General features: G+C 43.4%; 1 protein-coding gene across 1 annotated transcript in view; it reads right to left on the bottom strand.

The window, feature by feature from the left end:
* Positions 1-12,980, bottom strand: part of PDE1C (phosphodiesterase 1C) — a 536,493-nt gene extending 523,513 nt beyond the window's left edge. The window contains exon 1 of the mRNA XM_046020570.1: positions 12,962-12,980. The gene's annotated coding sequence lies outside the window, so the exon portion shown is untranslated. The remainder of the gene's footprint in view (positions 1-12,961) is intronic.
* Positions 12,981-19,117: the final 6,137 nt, after the last annotated feature.

The raw sequence follows: 19,117 nt of genomic DNA, 5'->3' as shown, positions 1-19,117 counted from the left end.
TTTAAAATAAGTTGAGGGGAGACACCTGGGTGGCTCAATTGGTTAAGTGTCTGCCTTAGGCTCAGGTCATGATCTCAGGATCCTGGGATAGAGCCCCACATGGGGCTCCCTGCTCAGCAGCAAGTCCGCTTGTCTCTCTCCCTCTACCTCTCCCCCTGCTTGTGCACATGCACACTCTTTCTCAAATAAAATAAAATTTAAATCTAAAATAAGATAAAATAAGTTTGGAAAGGAAGTATCTTTTTTTTAACTATTAGAGTGGATTCTAACAAAGAAGGTACAGCAACAAATGTGTCATGAGGGAAGGAAGGAAAAAACAATATACACATTCATAGCTTGATCCAGTATTTGGCCAATATTAATTAGATTAAGATGACTCTCTCCCAAGAGGTAATGCATGACCCTACTTCATCTTAATAACTCAGTACCTAAATCAGCTCATGGCTCGTGGATGAAATCATGTCCTTCGAAATGTAACAACTACATACGAAATAGTAAAAATCTGGCAGGATACCCCTTTGACACAGGTACTACTCTCATGTCCTTGGAAACTCGCTGTGCTGGGGTTTTTATGAGAAAGAGTGCCAATAACATGTATTTATTGTTTGTTGGTCAAAATGTCTAGAAAAAGATGAGACGCTGTATGTAGCATCTGTTATCAAAAAGTCAGCTTTCCAAGAAAATAACTTTTTATCTGTCATACCAAAGAAAAGACAGCTCTTTGACATTTTGTTAACACATTTCAACCATTCTCAGGTAGGAAGCTGTCTACCATTTGGAATTCTCCCAATAGCTAATGGTCGAAGAATTGTAAACCCAGGTTGCCCCAGTAAGAGCATTGTTCATACCCCTCATGAACGCCCACTGAGCTATCTGACAGCTATTCCAAATTCTGGGAAAGGCCCCCCTCGCTTTCACATGATCACAGGAATGGCTGCAGGCAATGAAGTTTCTGAACTGCAACCCTGCTCCTCGGGTTGTAATTGGTAAAATCTAGATGGAGCTAATGAGTATATTTGCTGGGAACAGGAATTATGAGAGGTGAAAAGAAAGTTCCAGCACATCCCAAGGGTGCCTGTGTGGCTTAGCCGGTTAAATATCTGACTCTTCATTTGGGGTCAGGTCATGATCTCAGGATTGTGGGAATGACACAGGGCACTTATCCCTCTGCCCCTCCCCACACAGACATGCCCACAAGAACTCTCTCTCTCTTAAATAAATAAATAAAATCTTTAAAGAAGGAAAGGAGGAATGGAAGGAAAGAAGGGAGGGAGAGAGGAAGGAAGGAAGGAAGGAAGATGGTTAGTTTCAGGACACTCAAGACCCATTCCAGCCAGTATCTGAAAATTAGCCCCTCCTAAGTTCCATAAAATGCCCTAATACCATATACTACATTCCCTTTTTGTGAATGACCCAGCATAAGGGAGTTTTTCTTGCTTGCAAGTAGGAGTGCTCACTAGTCCACCAAACATACTTCCTTCAAAGCAGAGCACAGAGGAAGAAGAAATGAACGGAGAAACGGAGGAATCAATCAATCATTATTGAATGCCAACTATGTTAGGCATTATGCTAACCAAGAAGTGGTCCCTGGATTTGAGGACTTTACATGAAAAATAAGCCCCAGACGGTCTCTGGAACAGAGCATCGGAATGAGAGAACAGCCTCACAAAGTCTGCATGTCGGGAGGCAAGTCCTCTTCAGCCGTCACTAACACCCCTCTCAGTTTCATTTTGCTTCTACCCTATTGCTTCCCTAGGGCCCATTCTTTATTTCTCATATGAATTAGGCCCAGAGATGGCAGAGACCATCTACGTAAACAGGGAGAAAAAAGGAAAGTGCCTACACCTTTGAGGGTCCAAGAAAGGTGCTGGAAAGATACTTCGAAGGCCCTGATGGAGATTACAGAATTCTATTTGCACACAAGGCAATTTTGCTTTGTGATAGGGACAACCTCCTGTCTACTCTTTTTACTACGTTTATATGTTATTAGTGCAGTTGTGAAAGTGACTATTTTTCAGTACCTGCCTTCAGTGTCTCAAAAATTTCTTCAGTGGCAAAAAGGATTAAGTAGCAAATTAGAGTAAATTCTATTTCTTTTTTGCACTGAGAATTTCGGAAGATCTTTCCAATAGCCTTTGTAGTCTGGAGATTTTGAGAATGCGAGTGACAAAAAAGACTATCTTGAATTTAATTTACATAATCCAGAATATGAGCTTGGAATATTCTTTCCCCTCAGACCACTTGGTTTTGCCTAGAGACCTCCTCCTCAAACTTCAAGTCTCCACTGATGTCCTAGGTCCTCCAGAAAGTATTTCCTGCCTGTCCTTCCTGGAGGGAGATGGCCACTCCAGGAGTGGCTGGTCCCAGGAGCCTCACCAGGACCCCATTCTGGATGTCCATCCTAGAACTAACACACTGCACTCATACTGCTTTTTTGCACGCTGGTCATCCCATGAGGATATGAGCTCCTGGTAGCAGGGATGGATCTTCCATCCCAGGCTCAGTACAGTGCCTGCCCCAGAGTAGGTCCTCACTAGATTTAATGAATTAAAGAGTGAACACGGATGTAATACGCAATGCTGCATGCCAAGAGGTGACATGACGGGGTAAGAGACTCATTCTCAGGCATTCCCTCCCTCTGCCATTCCTCCGTCTTCCTCTATGATGAGATTCGGAGCCAGTTCAAAACACAGCTCCATAATGAACAGGTTAGCAACATTTAAAATTAATAAACTAAAGCAAAAAGCTCCTCTACTTGCTGTGTGACCTTGAACAAATTGCTTAGCCACACTGAATCCATAAAATGGAGACATAATACTTATCTCATAGGGAATAGGTGATTTATAATATGATTAATTTATGTTAAAGACTTATTCTGAGGATCACCTGGGTGGCTCAGTCCATTAAGCATGCAACTCTTGATTTTGGCTCAGGTCATGAACTTGGAGCCCTGAGACTGAGTCACGCCTAGGGCTTTACACTAAGCAAGGGAGTCTGCTTGAGATTCCTCTCTCTCACTCTCCCTCTGCCCCTCCTTCTGCACTCTTTCTCTCTCTCTCCAAAATAAATAAATAAATCTTTAAAAAAAAAAAAAGACTTACCCTGAACCTGAGTCATGATAAACTTTCAGTAAATGTTTTTTTAAATTATCATCATCACTAGGACACTAGGTCCCTTCTGTGCTTGTTTTCTACATATAGTGTTGAGATAACCCATACTTGGAGGCAAGAGAAACAAGGCTTAGGGTCCTCTCACCCCTGGCTCCAAGCTCCAGAGAATCAGTCACCCCAAGAGCAATGGAGCCATAGGTTCCAGGCCTCAGCTGAGCTGCGGACACTCACAGAGCTCCTCAGAGCTGGAGTCCAGAGCTTAGACAGGGCGTGGCCCAGACAGCACCTGAGGAGATGCTCGGTTGCTCTCCACCCATGCACACACACCAGCATCCAGTGGCCTCCCCATTCCACAACATTTTCATCACCCACACATTAGCACACCCAGGCATTTAGTAGATGTGCTGTGGCTCCTATCTTCTAGGTCTCCTGGCAGCATTAACTCAGTGGACCAAGCAGCCTCCTTAAGATGCCTTCTTGTTCCTGGGCATCCAGGACACAGCTTGCTCCTGATTTGTTTCCCAGCTTTCTGGTGAATTCGTTTACTGTCATGTAACCAGGAAACCCCTCATCCTGGAAGCTCTTACCTCCTCACACTGTTCCTTCTCTGGCTGAACAATCCTCTTCACTCTGGAGAGCTCCATTAATGGCTCTCCAGTATCTTTTTCCAGCTGCTGGAAAGAGATGCCTTGTGGCTCAGGAAAGTGATTGCCCACACCCTTAAAAGCATAATATTTTACTAGCAGTCACTATGCCCCATGGTCCACAATGGCCGCTGACTCCATGCTGTTTTGTCTCTACACAAAGCCAGGCTCATAGACATGAAGCTCCATCACTCCCCAGGACAGCATGAACATGGCTCATGACAACTATGGAATGGGGACAAAGCCTGGTCCCCTGACCAGAGCACCCAGACCCAGTGGAACTCAAAGGCACCATGGCAAACCCATGGGCTGACCTTCTATATCTCTGCAGGAAAAATAGTTATAGATATCTTGGGCAATGGTGTGTTTGAACCATAGTTTCTTCTGGCTGCAACTACCTCTTTAGTGTGCTATAAGATTAGGCGGTACCCACTGCCACTGCTCAACGAAGGCAAAACACAGACATTTCCATGCCACTTAAAACAGTGGTTCTTGGGGCGCCTGGGTGGCTCAGTGGGTTAAAGCCTCTGCCTTCGGCTCAGGTCATGATCCCAGTGTCCTGGGATCGAGCCCCACATCCGGCTCTCTGCTCAGCAGGGAGCCTGCTTCCTCCCCTCTCCCTCTCTGCCTGCCTCTCTGCCTGCTTGTAATTTCTGTCTTTCAAATAAATAAATAAAATCTTTAAAAAAAAAAAAAAGTGGTTCTTCATGCCAATAGCATGCTGAAATCACCTTGGAACTAGAAATCATACAGACACCAAGATTCACCAAAACAGATTCTGATTCACTGGTCTTGAATGGGAAGTCTAAGCACTGGTATTTTTTGAAAGCTCACTAGATGATTCTAGTGAGAAGCCAGGGATAAAAACTACTACTGGTTTGCAATATTCATCCCAAACATTCCTGGTCTATTTCCAACCTATTTCCATCATGATGTTTCCATCTGTTTCCATCATGATGGTTCCATCTGGCTCCTGACCCAAGGCCATGTCTTCCCTTGCAAACCCCACCTGTATCTGGGTTTCCTTCTTGATTCTTCACTTTCTCTCAAGGGCTTCACTTAGATACACCCTATCAACTCTTCTCATTTCAGACTTCCTTGAGAGGGTTCTGACATTCTGTTGCTTCTTGGAGGCCCATAGGAAAAATAATAATCATAATCATAATCATATACATATAGTGCCTACTATCTGCCACATCCTGAATTAGTTTGCATAGGTAACCTCTGTAACAAATATCCAAAGTCTCAGTGGCCCGGCACCATAATAAAGATTCATTTCTTGTTCATTACAAAGCCCAACAGTGAGTAGGGAAGGTGTGTAACTGTGGACTGATTCAGGGGCCCAGACTCCTTCCACCAGGTCACTCCACTGACCCCTAGGTCCCCAGGGTCCTCCAATGGATGCCCCACATCTAGCTGACAGATGAAGGGAGAGAAAAAAGATGGAAGACCATGAAGAAGAATTTTAGGGACTAGGCCTGAAAGAAACACATATCCCTTCCTCCCAAGTTCCATTAGCCAAAAATCAGTCACATGGCCCCACCAACCTGTAAGAGGGTATCTGAGAAATGAAACTAAGAAAGAAAAGAGGGTTTGGTAAACATGAATCCTTTGAAACCCTATCCATACCACTGTTTTAACCAAATTTGACATCCAAATCACCAGGTGCTAACATAGTTTATACACCTGTGCTAGGGCTGAGGAAAAAAAATCTACCCCCAAATGAGATTTATAACATTTCAATGTTAAGATCAGGCTCACTTGGGGTGCCTGGGTGGCTCAGTGGGTTAAAGCCTCTGCCTTCAGCTCATGTCATGATCCCAGGGTCCTAGGATCAAGTCCTGCATTGGGCTCTCTGCTCAGCGGGGAGACTGCTTCCCTCTCTCTCTGCCTGCCTCTCTGCCCACTTGTGATCTCTGTCTGTCAAATAAATAAATAAAATCTTTAAAAAAAAAAATAAATAAAGACCAGGCTCACTTGACCAAAGCACCTAAGCCCACCACCACAATATAAATTAAAGCTTTGCCCCAGAAAAAACACCTCTTTTTCATGTGTTCTGTTGCTGGTGTTATCATTTAGAGAAGGTTTAAGAGTACAAACAGTTCTAATAGTATGTTATAGCTCTGACTTTAGAAAGCAAGCCAAAATTATAATTCATTTAGTAGTTAAAAATGACATGATTCTTGTGACATATGATTTTTTCTTTTTGTAACTAGAAAACCTAAATATATAAAAACAGAAAAATGCCAGTATGTTAAGAGGCAAGAGGAATAACAGAGAGAATTGCTGAATGATCCTTAGTAGGCCAGCAAAATGTGCCGCATCAAACATGCTTGATGAGGCTCAGGGGAATAGGGGATTAGAATAAATACAGAGCATCCAAGGTAACAACTTGCATAGCAATAGGTCCCAAATGGACAACCTGTTATAGGTAGAATCTGCTCCCATATGCACTTGGACGTGGGTAAGGGAGCACAGTTTTTTAGGGGTCTAACACGGCTCAAGCCACCATACGCCAGGCTCTGTTCTAAGGACTCTATGCATACACCTCATTTCAAGACCTCCAATAACAAGAATGTTTTATGGAGTTAAGAGTATCTCACTGCAGTTCTGAAATCCCTGGAGAAAGTAACTCCTCTCAGTGGCAACCTTGGCAACAGAATTATCAAGAGCGCCAGGAATGCTGGAACCAAAGAAAACAGACAGGCAGCCCAAAAGAGGATTTCCAACATCAAAATGGGTTCACCAATTTGGATCCAACTATTTCGTACTACAAGTACAAAATGACTTATAATAGATTCTCCTCCATCTGTTGCTCACTGGCAGCTAAATTCATCTCGTACTTTCTTCCAGCTTAGTAATTCACCTCCAACAGGATAGCAAACATGTTCTTTGTCACTAGCAAACATGTACCCACACAGATATACACAGCTAGCCACACACACACACACACACACACACACACACACACACACGCACGCACACAACCATACTCCACTTTTGTGTCTGGATGTGGACTCTGCTGCTGTTAATGATAAGGATGCTGGTATTTTGGAGAAAATGTGACAGACCAACACAGTTAGAGTAAAGATTAACTACATTAAGAAAAAAGAACAAACTACAAAGTAGGATGCAATATGGTTCCAATTAGGTAAAAATATACTTCGGAAAGACAGGATGAAAACCCACCAAAATGGGACCGATGATCATATTCTGGTGCTGGGGTCATAGGTGACTTGGTTTCCCAGAGCTGGTGAGCTCAGGCTTGATCTAGTTCACAGGTACACAGGCTGGCTGAACCCTTGGTGGCCTCCCACCCAGGAACATCAGTGAAATATCGTTACTTCTTTGATGTGTCCTCTAAATGTTATACTATGCCCATAATTACAAAAGAAAGAAAAATATACATTTTAAAATCAGTTGTCAGTACAGACATGGATATCTAAATTAATTCCTGTATTCTCATGTCTAAAACATTTTATAATTTGAAATGTATATTAGGGGTGCCTGGGTGGGTCACTCGGTTAAGCAACCAGCTCTTGGTTTTGGCTCAGGTCATGATCTCAGGGTCCTGGGATCAGGCTGCATGTTGTTGGGCTCTGCACTCAGCAGGGAGACCACCTGTGGAGTCTCTCACTCCCTCTTCCCCTTCTCTCTCTCTCTCTCTAAAATAAATAAGTAAATCTTTAAAAATAATAATAAAATAAAATGTATATTAAACTAAATTATCCTGAGCCAGATCAATGACCCATCCCTAAGCTTTATGAGGTCAATGTCTATTTCATTGGCTGATATAGTCCAAACACCTAGAACAATGTCTAGCACCTAGCAGGCAGTTAATACTGGTTAAATGAATACATGAGTATTTGGGTTCTAACAGTAGCTTCAAGCAAAAATATGGAAATGAACATGTCAGCCTTCTAAGTCAAAGATATGCTCTCCACATGCTCCATGGACCAGGATAAGATGGTCCCTCTTTACCATAAGAATTAGTAAAAAAGAATTCATGTTCATTGCCCAAACACTCCTGGCTCCTCTTTTTAGAAGGTATTTTCATTCTTCCATCATACCAGGACCTAATGGGGAAATCCTGCTACCACATCGTCAGTAATGCAACATCTTCTACATTGGAACTTTATGTTCACCAAACAAGGCAAGCTGATGCCCAAAGACATAGATTATGCACCTGGACAGTTGAAATTCTAAACTATGATCATGAATTTTTTAAAAAAATTCTTCAAGGGTAGGGAAAGCACAAATCTCTACATTGACAAGACGACAGAAATCTTAGAATCACAAGCAGATTCTTCCAGATGTTGATTATGTTGCTGCTCCCAAAACTCTGCAAGAGAATCAGTGTATATTATCATGAGAAAAGAAAGCAGCTACAGTTGGCAGCAGGTGGGAGTATTAATGATTTATGCTGAGATGCTTTTGTCAGCTATTTAAGTTACCAAAAGGTATTTTTTTTTCCATTGTGATAAATTCTCACACATCTATTTGGCAATCCAATTTTTTTACAAAACACCTCTCTAGACAGCAAAGGGCATTTAGAAGAATGGAGGTGATTGGTTTCTTCTTTTCCCACGAGCTGCCTCTTGGCTTCGTTAACTCTCTCTCTGATTTTGAAGGTACCCTACAAACCACAAAGCATTGTCATTGACACGTAGCCTGCACTGAGCACACAGTTATGGGATCAACTAAGAATGTGTGACAACCAAATTGCCTCTCAAGGAAAACTGAAGGGCACTGGAAATGCAAGAGCACGTGTTGGAAATAATAAGTGGAAAAGGGTGAAAATGAGGTGGTAATTCAGTGATTAAACTGAAAAAAAGAAGAGAAAAGCCAATATGTCCTTCTAGTAGTTGTTTTCATTTTCAACTCCTGTTTGTCGAGGTCACTGTGCCTGACCCTCTCACGTACACATCGCCTTTAGCCCTCACAGTGATTCCCAGTTTGCACATGAAGAAACGAGGCCAGCCGCGGCAAGGTGGATGTGAGATGGAAATGGGGGCCAATCGGACTCCTCTCCAGGCCTCCATCCACCATGCTAGGCTGCCTCTCTTCTTCTTCTGAAAGGTGTAAAGTTCCAGACACTCCCATCTGATTGAGGGCCCTTCCACTCATTCTTACTTTCTCAACTTCTTCCTTTTTAACAAAATCCAAAGAACTAACTAAGCAGGGAGGAGACCGGGGCTAGTCAGAGGCCTCTTCCTTTCCCAGCCCCACACCTGGAATACAGAACTATGTCCTTGAGGTTAACAGCCCTTGAGCTGCCTTTGAGGTTTCTGTCCCTGGGGGAGGGGGCCTTTACCCACTTCCCAAGCTTCTCCCCCACCCCCGATTCCAAGTATCATTGACAGGTGTGGTTCCCTTCCATAGCACTGTCACAGACCCCTAGCACTGACCACCCGCAGCTTCCTGCTGCACCAAAATAAAGGAGAAAATCCCAGATGCCATGAAGATGATTTGCCCTGAAATCAGCAGCTGCTTAGAGGACTACAGACCACCATCCCTGATACCCAGATGGACCCCTGAAACCTCTCAACAGAGCCTCTCCTAGGAACATGTGAGGGACATCGAAGAAATAGGAAGGGAAAGAAAAATCGGAAGAAATTTGTATGAGTGCCCAGAGGTCCAAACTCTAAGCCCCACGGTCCACCTGCCCTGGTCCCTGACTTCAGGCAGCTCAGGGTTTACACCTGCTGACCCTTGAGTGAATCGACAAATAGTCATAGATGGTGCCAAGACAGAGGGAAGTTGGGGGGAGGGGATGCAGCATGGGCACTATTAGTCCAGTCCACAAACTCCTGGAGGAGATAACATTAACACTAGTCTCATTTTTTTTTAAAGATTTTATTTATTTATTTGACAGACAGAGACCCAGCAAGAGACAGAACACAAGCAGGGGAGAGGGAGAGGGAGAAGCAGGCTTCCTGCTGAGCATGGAGCCCCATGCGGGGCTCGATCCCAGGACACTGGGATCATGACCTGAGCCAAAGGCAGCTGTTTAATGACTGAGCCACCCAGATGCCCCAATGCTAGTCTCATTTTTTAAATAGAGTGATAAAAGGCTATAAACAAATAAATAAATAAATAAAATGGAAAAAAAAAAGGCTATAAACAAAAGTGATAGGATTTATTTTTAGATTCTTAGTGTCATTTTCACGCTAATCATTTTGCATCATTTTCATCTCTCCCATCCTCACAGTCAGACAGTAAAACACTGCAAAGAACAGCACAAGCTCCATTGCCCGGGTCCAACTCTGGCCCTGCTCTCACTGGCCATCTGACCTTGGGCTCGGCCTCAGTTTCTTCATGACTGATCCTGTAAGAGTGGGTTAGCATAAGAATGGCCATCCTGAAGGCCGGGAAGCCATTTCACTGAGCATCCCTAACCCGCCGACCTGCCTAAGTAACTTGAGATAAGAGGAACTAGCTAAAACCCGAAATAGCAACTTAATCATATACCACCAGGGCGGTTAGGCGGTGGTGCCACAGGGACCAGATGTTAATAAAAAACAAATAGTTAACTTGCAGAGATCACAATCCTGCAAGACAGGAGTCTCCCTCGATTTACGAATGTCCTAGTGATTTATAACAAAGAAGCTAACTTCTCAATAGCCCAATTTCAAGAGACAAATAACTCAGTTCCTTAAGCCCTAATGTCACCCTCCCCACCATAAAACTGAAGGAGGCTGAGGCGGAGGGAAATGTAAATAAAGTTAAATTTCTTCTAAACCTAAATCTCACCTAACCACCAGGGTGACGCCGGGGTGCCAAAAAGTTAAACAAAGTTAAACCGTCAAAGTGGGGGGCAAGACATGTATGTAGCTACAAAAAAGTGCTATATAAACCCTTGGCTTTGAGTGCTCGGGGCCCTTGTTGAAATCTGCTGCGCCGGGCAGATACTTGGACCCCAGCTAGCTGGAAATAAACCTCACTGTGTGACTTGCATTATCGAGAGTGTTCTCTGTCTAATTGAGGGGTGGTCGACTCCGTACCCTAACAATCACAGTACCTCATCTGGCTGTTGTGAGAATAAATGACTTAAGATGTGAAAGGTGCTTAGAGCAGTGTCCAGCCTGTAGGAATGACTCAGTGTCAGTATCTGCTCTTTTTGTCACCATTCCCTTGTTTTCTTTTTTATTTTTTTTAAAGAGTTTATTTATTTGTCAGAGAGTGAGAGAGTGTGTGCACAAGCAGGCAGAGTGGCAGACAGAGGCAGAGCGAGAAACAGGCTTCTTGCCAAGCAAGGAGCCTGATGCGGGACTCCATCCCAGGATCCTGGGATCATGAACTGAGCCAAAGGCAGCGGCTTAACCGACTGAGCCACCCAGGCATCACCCCTTGTTTTCAAGCCATACGCATTTCACTGTGCTTTCACAGGAGTCTCTGACATAGTCACCTGTGAAGAGTGGCAAGTGGTAGGTAAAGGGACAGGGTCGGAGAGGGGTACAGACTGCCCTAACGACTAGTAGTGCGATTCTCCCTCCAGGACTTCTGATCGCCCACGTGATTTCCAGCACTTCGCAACATTTCTTCAGTGTTTACAAACCCTGACCTCTCAGAAGAAAGTTCCTTGAAAAGCCTGAATGACTGCAGTGCTCCTTTCTCATAAACAAGGAGGGGAATGGCACTAGGAGACAACGTGACCCGCAACACTGAACACATCAGAGGACCTGGGGTTAACTGATGGTTAACCTGGGGTTAACTCAGAGATGCTTGGACTCAGAACCGAGTCTCCTTCTGAGTGTGATGAAATCCTTCCACACTACAAACTCTCACAGCGTCCCTGTGTCTAGCACTCCCCAAACAACCACTACCCACAGCCTCAGGAACTTTGGGAAACACAGGTTCCTCTTCTCCACACTGGAGCCCCTGGGGACATGGGCCTCATGGCTGTGCCTCCCACCAGCACCGCTGGGGGGCGCCGTGTGTTGGCAAGGCTCCACTCTGCTCCCCTGGGGAGGGTCACTTAACATAAAGGCAACAGGCTTCAGCTATCAAAAAGAAGGAAATTTTGCCATTTGCCACGACATGGATGGAACTAGAATGTATTATCCTAAGTGAAACAAGTCAGAGAAAGACAAATACCAAATGATTTCATTCATATATGGAACTGAGGAAACAAAACAGATGAAAATAGGGAAAGGGAAGGAAAAATAAAATAAGGTAAAAATAGAGAGGGAGAGAAATCATAAGAGACTTAACTATAGGAAACAAACTGAGGGCTGCTGGAAGGAGGTCGGCAGGGTGTTGGGGTAGATGGGTGATGGGCATTAAGGAGGGCACTTGTGATGAGCAATGGGCATTGTATGGAAGTGATGAATCACTAAATTCTACTCCTGAAACCAATAAGGCATTATATGTTAACTAACTTGAATTTAAATAATTTGGGTGGCTCAGTGGGTTAAAGCCTCTGCCTTTGGCTCAGGTCATGATCCCAGGATCCTGGGTTCGAGCCCCGCATCGGGCTCTCTGCTCAGCGGGGAGCCTGCTTCCTCCTCTCTCTCTCTGCCTGCCTCTCTGTCTACTTGTGATCTCTGTCTGTCAAATAAATAAATAAAATCTTAAAAAAAAAAAAAAAAACCAGAAAGGCAGCAGGAACACGAAGTAGGGAAATGCTAAGAGAACAAGTGACTGAGGACAACTGAAAGCAGCAGGAGTCTTCTCTGTTCTCTGAAGTGCACGTACCTTCTTGGGCTGCCCGTGGTCTCTTCTCACTGGGAGGAAAGGACCCCCACTTACCCGGCAGAAGTGACCAGGGAAAAGGGCAGTGAGCCCAGGAGGAAAGGCGAAAAATCACTAAGAGACTGGCTATGAGAATGTTAAAACGGACCACATTTGCCTGGGTATTTTCCCACAAAAACAAACAGCGCAGAGTCCTGCATCCAGGCCTTTGGCATGGCCAGGATGCCAGCACGAGGCACTGCCTTGCTTCCTGGGAACAGGAAACACTTAGAAGTCTCCAGACTAATTTTACAGCCAGTCCAGTCAAAGAACTCAGTACTCACGTTCAGGACACCTAGTTTCAAATCCCAGCTCCGCAACGGCTGACAAAAGCATTTGTGTCTGAGTCTTGGTTGAGCCATCATTTTAGTGGAACTGACCGTACTTGTCCCGCTCCCTTGAGCTTGGCGAGAGCAGAAGGAAGAGCATTTGGAGGATTTTGAGCGAAGTCAGGTGTGGCTCTGTGGGGCTTACCTTGCTCTTCTGCACCCTTGAGTTTCTCCGCAGGCTCCCCAGGGCTGTGGCACTCCTCTGCAGATGCTGTACTCCTGGCTTCTGTAAGCCAAGAAAAGAAAGATCTTGTCAGGCCCCAGGTGATAACCAGAGGTGGACATCCTGGATGCCTCTGCCTGGCCTTTGACTTTGGTTTTTCCTGCACTCCCATGCCTGCTCCCCACTGGCTGGCCTTCCTCCCTCCCTCTGCCCCTTAACCACTGCTGTTCCCAAGTGTTCTGTTACAGGCTCCTTTTTTCTCCTCTCTCTCCAGGTGATGGCATCGGTCCCCCACCCACCCAACCCACCCCCGCGACTTCTGTCTCTTCAACCAGCACATGAAGGGACTGAACCATATGGACAATGGGCAAACCATCACGGGAAAAGGGACCATCTGGGAAAGTGAACGGAGCTTCCTTCAGACCCCTGGAGAACCCCATGTGGGAAATATTCCTGCACCCTGAGAGCATTGGTCCAGAGAAGGCAGGAATAGAAAACCAGGACAAACTCCGCTGTAGAATGTCATTTGCCACGACCCTGTTGAGTAGTTAAAATGATTCCCATTTTTCAAATACCCCCCCAAAATAAATAAATTAAAAAAAAAAACAACCTTAGAAATGTTAAGATGAGAGAGCTCATAAGTGGCAAAGTCAGGATTTAAACACAAGCCTTCAACAGGTCTGCTGCACGTTCTTCCTCCCCACTGCCAGCCCTGTGGGTTCAAAGTCTGAAAAGTTAAGAAGTCTATTCTAAAGTGAAAACATTCCCGCAGAAATGTTTCTTGATATGGTGTTTAATTGCACATATTTTATGATGACTAAAAGTATTTCCCTCGGTTTCGTACAGTTTTTATGCTTTCTGAGCATAAATAAATAAAACACAATTACACATTTTATTATTCCCAAATCCAAAATGAAGAGGCTAGATAAAAGACCCCCCAGAATGCCATAGCCTGGGACACAGAGCAAGTTTCCCTACACGCAGCCCAGCCAAGTGGAGGTCGGAGGGGAGAAGACAAGGTGATTTGAGGTCAACTCAATGAATGCCAATTTGCCAAACAGAATCTTCAACCTACTAATTGATGGGTTATTGACTAACCACACCTTCTGTATAGTAATATTTTGTACAGTTCACAGAGGTTTGAGTTTCACTGAGACCAACCAATGTATAGCATATTTTGAGAATGACAACTGCTTGTGCATTTTGAATTTCAAGTATCATGTGTGTCATAAATATCAAAGATTTTATAAGAATAAAAAAGGTTTTTCTTGTCCAATGCACTTTCAGACCAGTCTGTTACTTTTTTCTGTCGTTCTTGGTTAATAGATTTGCTTGCTTAGTAGAAGAGAAGGAAAAGGTGGTCTTGAAGGTACTACGCAAGATATTATCCTAGGAATATTGTCACACTTGCACCTGCATGCCCTCCGGAAGCTCACACGCGTAAACACATCCATCCACAGTCTCGCACACATTCATGAAATGAGAGTCTCATCTGCACATTAATTTTTACATGTCTGTCAATTTAAATGTGTTCATGTAACACCCTTTCTGGGAGAAAGAGATGACATAAAATAAATAAATGAAAAGAAAGAGAGAAGGAAAGAGAAAGGAAGGAAAGAAAGAAAGAGGAAGGAAGAGAAAGGAAGGAGAAAGGAAAGGGGAAGAAAGGGAGAAAAGAAAGGGAGAGCAAGGAAAAAAGCATTTCTTAAGCACCGATTATACCCCTCTGGGGCTCTGCCTCATACTGTCACCGCAGCAATCCATCTCATTGAAACCCACTCCACCTACAAGGTCATAAGCCCAATTTACAGGAGAGGAAAGTAAGGCTCAAAATCAAAGGTGCACCACTACCAAGTGACAGAGTCCTTGTTCAAAGTGAATTCCATCTTGCCCCAGAGGCTATGAATTTTGGAGTGCGGGAAGACTAAGATAAATTTCACAACAGTCCTGATCCCTCTTATACAGCAGCCCTCATCTACTCTTAGCTGAAGAAACGATTGCCCAATGACAAAAGGATAAAAACCTCAAAGAGTTTTATGTCAACCACAATCAGTATGCACATCCCCAAAAAGACAAATTAATATCTCTCTCTTCTTCTGTGAAGCAGCCTTTCTTTTAACACAATCACAGAGCAGAGCCATGCATTGTTAGCTTGGCTTTGATTTGCCAGAAGACCGCACAGGTGAGTTCCAAAAGGAAAAATAATTCACAAAAGGCAAAGTGACGATGGATGTGGGAGAGGGAAGCAATCTCCAAGTCACCGTAAAATTACTTTTGGGTGGCTGTGGAAACATAAGCATAGTATGTTAATTTCTCCAGAATGTGTAAAGTAGATGCCCCAGAGTCACAGAATGTTCCTGACTTCTTTCTGCTTTCTCAAGTGCGTCGTTCAATAATTAAAATCTATTATATTCCTAGAGCAAAACACTTAGTAACACCTCAGCAGACACCGGGGAAGAGAGAAATGGAATTTTGATACCAGGTCTGCTGCTAACTTGAGATGAAATCAGCTTAATGCTAATTATTTTTCACATTCAATTTCTATAATTACCAAATGGCCTAACTTTGTGAGAACAGGTTATGAATGTCTGCTGAATTAACCATTAACCTTCCCTATCTGTCCACATTACCAACCTTTCAAGACCGATTTCAAACTGTGTCGGTTGTTCAAATCCCCTTCCCCAGCTCACAAGAATCACTCTCTCCTCTACCTCCACTTATGCTTCTGCTCATATAATTAGCATCTTATATACATAGTAAAAGTATCAACTATGTACCATATAACATGTGCCGGACAGACATCTGATGGGTTTTGAAGACAACATGATTACAATAATAGCTGATTTCAGTGAATCCTTACTAAGGACAAATATTATTCTGGGCACTTGCATGTATATTTGCATTATTGAGTCCTTGCTGTCTATGAAGAATGTTCTACTGTTATTCAATTCTACAGATAAAGTAGACTGCGTTACTTAGTACCTTACTTGGTGTTACTCAGATCATCTGTGATGGAACCAGAATTTGGATCCGACAGCCTAGCTCTAGAGCCCTTGCAATTAATCATTACTCTAAAGCTGCCTCTACAGGTCCACATTCAAGGAGCTCACAGTTGAAGTAAAGACAGATGTGGAATCAGAAGATGACACAAAAGTGTGATCTGCCTGAGCACACCTAGGATGGGTGACCAACAGACTGGGAGAGTGTCATAGGAATTTGTGAAGAACCACCATTCCAAAATCTGTACTTCTTTTAACATAGATTAGTTTCATCTATTTCTCTCTCTCTCTCTCTCTCTCTCTCTCTCCCTCTCCCTCCCTGCCTCCTTCTAGAGAGGGAGAGAGAGGAGGGAGGAGGGACAGAGGGAGAGGGAGAAAGAGAATCTTCTTTAGGGCCAACACCCAGCGTTGAGCCCAAAGTGCGGCTCAATTTCACAACCCTGTGATTATGACCTGAGCCAAAATCAGGAGTCTGACGCTTAGCCAACAGAGCCACCCAGGTGCCCCTCATTTATTTTTAAATGTATGTAAATGGAATCGTACAGCTTCTTCAGCATCTGGTTTCTTCCACTCAAAATGTTGTTTATCTAGAGGAGAACACAGGCAGCAACCTCTTTGACCTCAGCCACAGCAACTTCTTGCTAGACATGCCTCCAGAGGCAAGGGAAACAAAAGTAAAAATGAACTATTGGGGCCTCATCAAGATAAAAAGCTTCTGCACAGTGAAGGAAACAATCAACAAAACTAAAGGCAACCAATAAAAAGGGAGAAGATTTCGCAAATGACATAGCAGATAAAGACCTGGTATCCTTAAAGAATTCATCAAAATCAACACTGAAAAAATAAATAATCCAGTGAAGAAATGGGCAGAAGACATGAACAGACACTTCTTCAAAGAAGACACACAAATGGCCAACAGACACATGAAAAAAATGCTCAGCATCATTCATCATCAGGGAAATACAAATCAAAACCACAGTGAGATACCATCTCACGCCTGTCAGAATGGCTAAAGTTAACAACTCAGAAAACAACAGTTGTTGGCAAGGATGTAGAGAAAGGGGAATCCTCTTATGCTGTCGGTAGGAATGCAAACTGGTGCAGCCACTCTGGAAAACAATATGGGGGCTCCGCAAATAGTTAATAATCGAACTACCCTAGGACCCAGCAATTGCACCAGTAGGTATTTACCCAAAGTATATAAAAATACTGATTCGAAGGGGTACATGCACCCCAGTGTTCACAGCAGCACTATCAACAATAACCAAATTATGGAAAGAGCCCAAATGTCCATCAAGTGATGAATGGATAAAGAAGATATAGGGTGTGTGTGTGTGTGTTATATGATGGAATATTACTCAGCCATCAAAAAGAATGAAATCTCGTCATTTGCAACAACATAGACAAAACTACAGTAAGCTATGCTCAGCAAAATAAGTCAGTCAGAGAAAGACAAATATCATATGCTTTCACTCATACGTGGAATTGAAAAAATAAAACAGATGAAAAAGAGGGAAGGAAAAAAAAGATTAAAAAACAGAGGGAGGCAAACCATAAGAGGCTCTTAACTATAGAGAACAAACAGGGTTTCTGGAGTGGCAGTGGATAGGGAGATGGGCTAAATGGGTGATGGGCATTAAGGAGGGTGCTTGTTGGGACAAGTGCTGGGAGCTACAGGTAAGTGATGAATCACTAGGTTCTACTGCTGAAAATTAACACTACACTGTATGTTACTTGATTTTTTAAAAAAATTCTATTTGTGAGACTCATCCATGTTGTTCGCGTGTAGAAACAGTTCATTCTCTCTGCTGAATTATATACCTTTGGACAAATGTGCCACAAATTATTTTTCCATTCTACTGTAATGAATATTTGGATTGTTTCCAGTTTGCAACTATTAGAAATAGTCTGCCATGAACATTTCCTTCACATCTCTTGGTGCACATATGTAGACATATGTAGGCAATTCTATTCAGCATATCCTCGAGAGTGGAATTGCTGGTTCATAAGTGATATATACATTCAGCTTTAGTAGATACTGCCAGACAGCTTTCCAAAATGGTTATATCATTTTACACTCTCATCATAGTATATAGAGTTCCATTGTTCACACCCTAGCCAACACTTGATATTATATTCTCTTTTTTCCATTTTAGCCATTCAAGTGGTATGTAATGCCATGTCACTGAGGTTCTTGGGGAGGGTTTCGGTGTTTTGTTTTGTTTTGTTTAAGATTTTATGTATTTAGCTGACAGAGAGACAGAGAGCACAAGCAGGGGGAGTGGCAGGCAGCAGAAGAGGGAGAAGCTGACTTCCTGCTGAGCAAGGAGCCCAATGCAGGGTTCTATCCCAGGACCCTGGGACCAGGACCTGAACCAAAGGCAGAGGCTTAACCTACTGAGCCACCCAGGCATCCAAAGGTTCTTGTTAAATAACCTTTGAATTAATCTCCCTGCTTCCTCTTTTGCTTCCCTCCAATCCACTCTCCCAGTAAAAGCCAGAAAAATTCTTCTCAAACACAAATCAGAATGCACTATTCCCCTTCTTAAAACATTCCAATGGCTCCCACTACACTCAGAACAAACCCAGACTCAGGGCACCTGGGTGGCTCAGTCACTTAAGCCTCTACCTTTGGCTCAGGTCATGATCCTTGGGTTCTGGGATTGAGCCCTGCCTCTGGCTCCTTGCTCAGCACATAAGAGAAACTCAATCAATTTTTATCAGTTGATGGATTTAATAAATGTATCCCTGTTTTGGGAGGATCTAAACCCTTCCTCACTGAGGAAAATAGATAAAGCAAAATATTCTGAGATGTTCAGAAGAGAAGCATCATTCATCAACACAGTCCCTATTTACTGAGCACCTACTATGAATGGAATAAGCCCTGTCTATTTTGCAACCAAAAACACATCAATGCTCCCTCTCAATTGTTGGTTAGCTTTTATTCCAGTATGGATAACCTTGGGATGACTTGAGCCTCCTGCTTTCTACTTTCGACCACTGTATATAGATTCACCCTTACTTCAGCGGTGCAGTAACATTTAAATTTAACATTTAAATTACTTTGCCCAGTGTTTTAATTCAGCATGTTTGTGTGAGGAGGGAGAAGGAGAAGTTCTACTAGTGATGTGAATAAGTT

Source organism: Meles meles, chromosome 10 (assembly GCF_922984935.1).
Source record: "Meles meles chromosome 10, mMelMel3.1 paternal haplotype, whole genome shotgun sequence".
Classification (NCBI taxonomy): domain Eukaryota; kingdom Metazoa; phylum Chordata; class Mammalia; order Carnivora; family Mustelidae; genus Meles; species Meles meles.
This window is presented reverse-complemented; position numbering and strand designations above follow the sequence as displayed.